The sequence below is a fragment of the Phyllobates terribilis genome, unplaced genomic scaffold (assembly GCF_046119375.1).
Source record: "Phyllobates terribilis strain yellow unplaced genomic scaffold, ASM4611937v1 Scaffold_5__5_contigs__length_657084704, whole genome shotgun sequence".
Lineage (NCBI taxonomy): Eukaryota > Metazoa > Chordata > Amphibia > Anura > Dendrobatidae > Phyllobates > Phyllobates terribilis.
Genome location: NW_027362765.1, coordinates 526,592,677 through 526,601,959, shown reverse-complemented (window position 1 = coordinate 526,601,959; position 9,283 = coordinate 526,592,677). Strand labels below are relative to the sequence as shown.

The 9,283-nt window shown below is 43.9% G+C and overlaps 1 protein-coding gene across 4 annotated transcripts in view; it reads left to right on the top strand.

Annotated features, from left to right (window-relative positions):
- Positions 1 to 741: 741 nt before the first annotated feature.
- The window catches only part of LRRC20 (leucine rich repeat containing 20), a 742,986-nt gene continuing 734,444 nt past the window's right edge, over positions 742 to 9,283 (top strand). For 3 of the 4 annotated variants that reach the window (XM_073685732.1, XM_073685728.1, XM_073685730.1), the window contains exon 1: positions 742 to 838. The gene's annotated coding sequence lies outside the window, so the exon portion shown is untranslated. Of the gene's footprint in view, positions 839 to 3,765; positions 3,891 to 9,283 lie in introns of those variants that run through there. The other variant, XM_073685729.1, reaches the window with a different exon arrangement.

Genomic DNA, 9,283 nt, shown 5'->3' with positions numbered 1-9,283 from the left:
CACGCGGGCACTTAGTAACCCGCTGTTTACCATGGATACCACTCTGCTACGGTGCGCGGAGGCTCCCGGTGCACCGTAGCAGAGTGGTATCCATGGTAAACAGCGGGTTACTAGGGGCACACGCGCACTTAGTAACCCGATGTTTACCATAGTTACCAGCCTGCTCCTGCTTGCAGCAGGCTGGTAACGGGAGCAGGACATCGTGGAACGATTCTTTCCACGATATCGCTGCTCCCCTGATCGCTGGTGAGCCTGCCTGTTTGACAGCTCACCAGTGATGTATTAGCGATGCAGCAACGATCCCTGACAGGTCGTATCGTTGTCGGGATCGCTGCTGCATCGCTTAGTGTGACGGGGCCTTAAGTGGACAGTTTGATTTCACAGAAGTTTTATTTACTTGGAGTTATATTCTGTTAAGTGCTCCTTTTATTTTTTGAGCAGTGTATAAAGTCATAAAAAACACAACATATATAAGCTATTTATAGGGTCACCATAGAGAAGGCTGTAGCTAACAGTAGTAAATCTTATGTTCACAGAGAAGAGAGTAACTAGAACCGGCATAACTTAGACACTATAATGTCTGCCCTAAGAAATGTAAAAATGTAGTAGACAAAAGTCATCGCCGTGGAAGGTTAGCACAGGACGGACACTGCATGAAATCGAAGTCCCGGCTCCATCCACAGGAGCAGCAGTGCAGGCCGCAATGTTGGTGTTCCCTATTAGGTCCGCCCCGGGAGTGCCGGCCTCTGATTGGTGGGCGGGGAGTGGCACCTGGCGCAGCAGCTGTTCCTGCTCAGTCAGTGTAGAAGAGTAGGAGCTGTGGGTGTGCACTGTGCCGGTAAGTGCTGTGTCCGCCGGTGCTATGTGCGCTGCCTGTGTGCTCCATGCTGTGTAGTGCAGTGGCTCCTCGCTTATAACCTCCACTTCCCATAGTACTGAGGACTGCACTACATTCATTACTGCTGCCCCATGTGTGACAGGAGGATGGCAGCTCTGTCTGTAAGAGGAGCAGCTCTACTGATGTATTATATTGTTATATGATCCTTATCACTGCTCTGTCATTATTCCATTAACCATTCTGATGATAGGATGTACGGCAGTAGAAAATTGTGACTGTAAGGTTATGCTCATGTGCTTTTGCACTGTTTTTTAGCAGTGTATTTGGTATATAGAATATGCAGTGTTTTACACACCTGTATAATCAGAGAGTTCTGAAACCTTGTTCACACGCTGCATTTTTCTTCAGCTCATTCTGAGCTCGGCTGCTCTTTTTTTGCCAGACGCAGCATGTCCGCACCTCCAGTGTTTCCTCAGCACTTCACACCCATGAAAATGCAAATAAAAACGTGTTTATTGTATGAAGCGGTTTTCCTGCCATCACTCTGATTTTTGGTGCTGAAAAAACTGCAGTGTGTGAACATACCCTAAATGGTTACTCCTCATCCATTATAAGATATTTAGTTATTTTTTTGCCACAGCTGGGAGGTTTTTTTTATAGGCAAAACTCTACATCTTAAAGATTTTTTTTATATTCAGCCCCTTTTTATCTTGCTTTAACCCTTTCACCCCCGAGCCATTTTCCGTTTTTGTTTTTTGCTCCCCTTGTTCCCAGAGCCATAGCGTTTTTATTTTTTGGTCAATATGATAGTGTGAGGGCTTAATTTTTGTTGGATGAGTTGTACATTTCAACGCTATTACTAGTTTTACTATATCATGTATGGGGAAAAAAATTCCTAGTGCGGTGAAATTGCAAAAAAAGTGCAATTCTCCAGATTTCTTTTTTTTTTTTTTTTACCACGTTCACTGAATCCTAAAACTGACCTGCCATTGTTATTCTCCAGATCATTACGAGTTCGTAGACACCAAACATGTATAGGTTCTTTTTTTTTATTTAAGTGGTGAAAGAAAATTCCAAAGTTTGGTTAAAAAAAAAAATGGTGCTATTTTCTGAGACTTGTAGCGTCTCCATTTTTTTGGATCTGGGGCTGGGTGAGGGCTTATTTTTTGCGCATCGAGCTGAAGTTTTATTGATGCCATTTTTGGGTTAGATCTGATGTTTTGATCGCCCGTTATTGCAATTTTGTGGCGACCAAAAAAACGTAATTCTGGCGTTTAGAATTTTTCTCGTTACGCCGTTTACCGATCGGATTAATTCTTTTTTTATATTGATAGTTCGGGCAATTCTGAACGCGGTGATACCAAATGTGTATGTGTGTTTTTTTTTTTTTTTATTTTTTTTTTTTTATTTTGAATGGGGCAAAAGGGGGGTGATTTAAACTTTTTATATTTAATTTTTTTTATATTTTTAAAAACTTTTTTTTACTTTTTGCATGCTTCAATAGTCTCCATAGGAGACTAGAAGCAGCACTTGTTTGATCGGCTCTGCTACATACAGGGGACGAGCAGATCCCCTGCATGCAGCAGAAATGGTCCTGTGCGATGAACGCCGACCACTAGGTGGCGCTCATAGCGACCAGCTCATGACAACCGCAGGCGTCTGCTGCAGACCCTGGGTTGTCATGCATGCCCATCGGTGACCCGCGATCACATGATTGGGTCGCCGAGGGGCGGGGCTTAGGACGCGCTTCCAGGAAGCGCTCGTTAAATGCCGCTGTCGGAGATTGACAGTGGCATTTAACATGTTAACAGCCGCGGGTGGATCACGATTCCACCCTCGGCTGTTGCGGGCACATGTCAGCTGTAATAATCAGCTGACATGTGCTCGGTTCAGGTCGGGCTCACCGCCGGAGCCCTCACTGAACCGGGGGTGATGACATAGGACGTATTAATACGTTTGAAATATTTTTTTCTAGAGCTGCTAGGCTTTGTGCCCATTATGAGCTTTTGGTGAGTTGTTGATGTTGCTGATTTTCTGCACCCATTATGTAAAATAGGTTACTGTATTTTTCAGACTTTAAGATGCACCCCAAATTTTGGGGTGGAATATAAAAAATAAAAAAATAAATATATAATTTTTTTATGAAATGGGGGTCTGACTTAGTCTGAATAGGTATGGTATTTTACCTGGGAGGTGGTGGAGCGGAGGTCACAGGAGGCAGGGTCTTTCAGGAAGCTGGTGCTCCAGCATCGGGGAGTTGTGGTGGTGGAGCAGGATCACAGGGCCCTCTGTTCCCTCCCTCAGGAACCTGGTGGCTGCGGCAGAAGAGGTGAAATGGCTGAATCCCGGTGTTTGGCTGGGGGCCGGTGAGTGGCGTGGCCGAGCGGCGTGCGCAGCTTTCCTGTGTGCGTGGCCATCTTCCTGAAGCTCTGATCTACAGGAAAACGGCCGCCCGAGCTACCAGTCTGCGCATGCTCTGGCTAAAGCCGCTTTTTTCCTGTAGATCATAGCTTCAGGAAGATGGCCGCACCCACTGGAAAGCTGCACATGCCACTCACTGGCCCCCAGCCAGACACCGGCCCCTACCAAACACCTGCCCGCAGCATCTCCCCTATTCTGCTGCCGCCGTCAGGTTCCTGAAGGAGGGAGGGAATGGAGGGCCCTGCGATCCTGCTCCACCATCACGCAACTATCAGGTAAGCTCTATGTTCAGACTATAAGATGCACCCCCGATTTTTCCTCCCAAATTTGGGGGGAAATAAGTGCGTCTTATAGTCCCAAAAATACTGTACTTGCATTTTTTCCATGTAAATGCAGTGTTGAAATCTCATTGTGGGAATTGAGCCTTCTTATATTTTTTTTTTGCAGCAAATCAGTGAGAGTTATTACAGATTTCACAAGTCCCCCAGTGCTTATTATCCAGGGGTGTTGCCTTTTTTATAATTAGAGCTTTTCAGAAATGAGACACAGACAGGCGGCACTCCAGAATGGTACATTTACGCATCTACTGTGTGAACAGAGAGCTTCGTATGGATGTTGTTCACAAAGGACAGTATGGACTAGATATATTTGTAGCAGAGATGCATATTGCATTATTCCATATGATTTCTGCATTGTATAGTGAGTATACACAGTGTCACGCGCTATGGGTTGACTGCTGCTAGGTCATGGTAAATGTTGCACACCTGAACGTAGTAGTAATATTCTGTTTAGAAAATATTAAAGGGAACTTGTCACCCCCTTTAAGGCATTAGGAGCACATTATGGATTTTATTTTTTATTATAGATTTATTTTTAGATCGGAAAGGAGGAGAGAGAGCCATGCCATTTCTACCCCAATGTCACGCAGTGGCATTGATTGATGACTTTCCCGAACTAGTACGAAGACTGCAGGCAGGGAAAGTAGGGACCGTAGAACTTTGGCTTTTAAACAATTACATTTAGCATTTAGGGCTCATACAGGCATCAGTATATAGGGTACTAAGAGGCGGATAAAGTGCTTCTAGTACCTTCTAGGGGTATAAGCTGATAACCGGTTCCCTTTAATGTCCTCTTAAAAAGTAATGAGTGCCCCCTCTAAAAGTAATACCGTCACCTTGGTGCGTCCCACCCACACAGAAAAAAAATGTTTATGTACATGTGGTCCTGCACCCCGAGCGGTCCAGGACTTATGCCTCCTGCGTTGGGGCAGTTACATGTAAACAGCAGCCTTCGGCCTACAGAACGGAGAGTGGTGGTGTAGGGCACCTGTGACTTCCTGATCTACTACAACATCCAACTGTATGAGCGTCTTATTGACACCCATACAGATAAAAGGTATACCACCAGAAAAGTAGCGCTCAGACAGAAGTCTGGAGTAAGTGCACTGCACTGGATCTTCAGCACAAGAGATGCAGCTACATTCATTTTTTTACATTTTTTTGCATCTTTAAGTTTGCACACTGGGCAACTAACCACCCTTGTGGCCCCCTTAACCCCTTTACAACCCAAGGTGGTTTGCACGTTAATGACCAGGCCAATTTTTACAATTCTGACCACTGTCACTTTATGAGGTAATTACTCTGGAACACTTCAACGAATCCCCCTGATTCTGAGTTTGTTTTTTCGTGACATATTGTACTTCATGATTGTGGTAAAATTTCTTCGATATCGCTTGCGTTTATTTGTGAAAAAAATGGAAATTTGGCGAAAACTTTGCAATTTTCAAAATTGTAATCTGTATGCCCTTAAATCCAAGATATGTCACACAAAATAGTTAATAACATTTCCCACATGTCTACTTTACATCAGCACAATTTTGGAACCAAATTTTTTTTTTTTTATTAGGGTGCTATAAGGGTTAAAAGTTGACCAGCGATTTCTCATTTTTACAACAAAATTTGCAAAACCATTTTTTAAGGGACCACATCACATTTGAAGGGGTCACTTTGAGAGGTCTTTATGACCGAAAATACCCAAAAGTGACACAATTCTAAAAACTGCACCCTTCAAGGTGCTCAAAACCACATTCAAGAAGTTTATTAACCCTTCAGGTGCTTCACAGGACTTTTTGAAATGTGGAAGAAAAAAATTAACATTTAACTTTTTTCACAAAAATGTTATTTTAGACCCATTTTTTTTCGCAGGGGTAACAGGAAAAAAATGGGACCCAAAATTTGATGTGCAATTTCCCCTGAGTACGCAGATACCCCATATGTGAGGGGAAAACCACTGTTTGGGCGCACAGCAGGGTTAGGACGGGAAGGAGCGCCATTTGACTTTTTGAATGTAAAATTTGCTTGAATGATTAGCGGACGCCATGTTGCGTTTGTGGAGCCCCTGATGTGCCTAAACAGTGGAAACCCCCCCACAAGTGACACCATTTTGGAAACTAGACCCCTCAGGGAACTTATCTAGATGTGTGGTCAGCACCTTGAACCCTCAGGTGCTTCACAGAAGTTTAGAACATTGAGCCATAAAAATAAAATTTTCACACAAAAATGTTTTTCAGCCTCCAATTTTGCATTTTCATGAGGGTAACAGGAGAAATTGCACCATGCTACTTGTTGTGCAGTCTCTCCTGAGTAAACCAATACCCCATATGTGGGGGAAAACCACTGCGTGGGCATACGGCAGGGTTCGGAAGGGAAGGAACGCCATTTGACTTTTTCAATGTAAAATTTGCTTGAATAATTAGCAGATGTGCCCCTGATGTGCCTAAACAGTGGAAACCCCCCACAAGTGACACCATTTTGGAAACTAGACCCCTCAGGAAACTTATCTAGATGTGTGGTGAGCACATTTAACCCCTTTATAGCGCATGATCAAAGTATCTTCCTGCCATCTAGTGGCCCGGATATTGTCATGACGACATCGGGCCGTCATGGCAACATCAGGGAAGCCATGGCAGACAGCATTGGACTCCAGCAGGAGAGGTGAGTATCGGCGATCACCTTTTCTTGCCCCCGAAAGTTCTCAGAACAAGTCTACATAGTTCACTCCCGTTCAGCGGAAGGCACGGAAATTCTCACGCTCATGCCTACTGCTGACCGTGAATAACCCTATTGAGCCTCCTTCTGAGAACAGGGCTCAATAGAATTACTCGCGGTCAGCGGCAGACAGGAGTGTGAGAATTCCATGCCTGCTGCTGAACGGGAGTGAACTATGTAGTGTCATTCTGAGAACTTTCTCTGAATGAATCTTCATTGGATTCAATGGACGTTGTGTGACATTACACTCTTGGATTGCCATCCCAGCTTCATGGATTTATTTTTAATTTAATAAATGAGTACATGAGGGAGTTTGGGAGAGTTTTTATTCAAATAAAGTATTTTTTTTCCGGTGTCTGTGTTTTTTTTTTGACTATTCATTTACCGGGTTAGTAATGGGGGTGTCTGATAGACGCTGCCCCATTACTAACCTCTAGGCTTGATGTCAGCTGACATGAACCCCAAAATATTACCACATTTGTCAATGCACCAGGGCAAGCAGGAAGAGCCAGGCAAGGCATCTTTTCTGGGGTGGCTCCAGGCTGCAATTTTTAGGTGGGGGAGGGCCAAATATTCATGGATCTTCCCAGCCCCTAGCTGTCTGCTTTACCTTGGCTGGTTGTCAAAAATAGGGGGGGGGGGATCTCTTGCTGTTTTTTTAAATTAAAATAATGGCGTGGGGACCCTTCTATTTTTGATAACCAGCCAAGATAAAGCAGACAGCAGGGGATTGCAGCCCACAGCTGTCTGCTTTACCAGCACTTTTTAACAAAAATAGGGGGGACTCCATCTTTTTTTTTTTTTATATAACATGGTGCATCGGGCAAGCACAGCCATGTCAAGACTTGGCATAGCTGTGATTGGTCTGGAAGTGCCCACATCGGAAAAGCTTGTTGGTTGGCTTCCGGGAGAAGTCTGTGTTCACTACACAGGAAGCTGCCAGTCAGGGGTGTGGGTGGGGTTATACACTGATGAGAAAACTTAATCCTGCTACATCTACATCAGACAGGTATGCTGTGAAAACTACACCAAGCCGCCCAGTAGGTGATACATCCCTGGATTCAGGCTTTCTTGCCCTGTTATGTTGCTCTCAGGAACATGTCAGCAGGTTTTCAAAATATAAACTAAAGCCACCACCTTACCTCCTCTTGTATTACTGTCAACAATCTGTATGTGAGCCCCCAATATCCCCCCTACATGTCCAAAAAATACCTTTTATAATTCTCCTGCGCCGTATGATTGGTGTGGTCTGGTCCAGTGGGCGCTGCCTATCTGTGCACGAGACCCATTTCGCCCCACAATTGCATCCTCCTGTCTTGATTGATGTGAATGATGCATCCTGCATCATTCACAAAGCTCTGTAAATCTCACACCTGAGAAGCTGAAGCACAGGCCTGCGCAGGTGCAGAGCAAGGTCCTTTAATGTAAATGCGCTCGTAGTAGCACAAAGTGCGCCTGTGCAGGCGTGAGATTTACAGCATCGTGTGCATGTTTCAAAATGCGCCAACAGCAATCAGGGTGCCAGGCAAAGACCAGCAATGCCCATTGGATAGCGCCAATTAGCATACTGCGCAAGAGAATTATAAAATATATTTTTGGGATATTCGGGGGGAGTTGGGTGCTTATATACAGATTGCTGACTATGTTACACGAGCAGGTAATGGTGGTGGCTTTAGGTTATATTGGGAAAACGTGCTGACGTGTTCCCTTCAGCCACCATTGTGTTTGTGTGAGGACTTTGGTCTGAATGGCTTTTTAACCTCTAAATAGAATTGTCTCATTAATTATATGTAAAAATACCTTGGAAAAAATACAGCAGAGAGTACTGCACTTTAGAAAAAGGGCTAAAACCCAGAAATAGAGCCACAAAAAATACACAGTGTATTATAGTGTTTCAGAATTCGCTATTAACTGCCAGTGAACATCCACCTGCAGCATTTTTTGCCATAATAAAAACAACTTAATACACCCAGAAGAATGCCACAAGCTGGTGTCAGTGGTGTCAAAAATGATAGTAGCAAATGTGACTAATTTACTGCAGAAAAAAGTATTAGGCTATGTGCGCACGATTCGTATTTGAAGCAGAAATTTCCTGAGTGTTTTTGCCTCTCCCTGGCAGAAAAAACATGCGGATTTCACATGTGTTTTTGACGTGTTTTTTTACATGCGTTTTTGTAAGCTTTTTTGTACATCAATGAATACTTTTTGGAGCTAAATAAAGTTATGTGGTGGGACATTGCTTAAACCCTTGCATTACCATCAGAACTCGGGTGAGTATATTGGTTCATTTAAATGATTAAATAATGTGTCTGTTGTATTTCAAATAAAGTGTTTACACTGTCTGTGTGTTTATGTAACACTTTACTTTAATTAAGTTTGGTCATGAAAAGGTCTGATTGACACCTTGACATCACCAAGCAAAATAGCTAGTTCCATTCACCCAATCTTCATTAGCATTTCTATTCATGTAATTTATGCAGCTGTTGTGAGCTGCTAATTTTAGCATGGTAAGGTGCTATTGGGCAAATATGGTCCCTGGCCATAATTAACATCTCACAGCTGGTTTTTTAGCCCCTACGTCCCCCCCACTCAGCAGCGCTTTGGACACAACGTATTTTTGTTGCGTCCAAATCGTGGTGCTCTAATGCCGCACTTTCGTTGTTGGTACATGTGAATCCACTGCAAATAATGACACTTCAGTCGGTCAAAATCTGCAGCGGAGGCTAGTGTGTCCGCATCAGAAATTGACATGCTGCGGGTGAGTTTGGGTACATGGCCACAATCAGGAGCCGCTACAGTTTTGACGCTGCGTGTTTATACAGTGTCAAACCCACAGTGTCCAGATGTTACAGCATAGTGGATGGGATCTTTAGAAATGCCATGTCCACTATGCGTGCATCTGAGGCTGCGGATCACCCGTGGACACTGACATGCAGCGCGTCTTTCAGGACCACAGCATGTAAAATTCTCTTGCGGA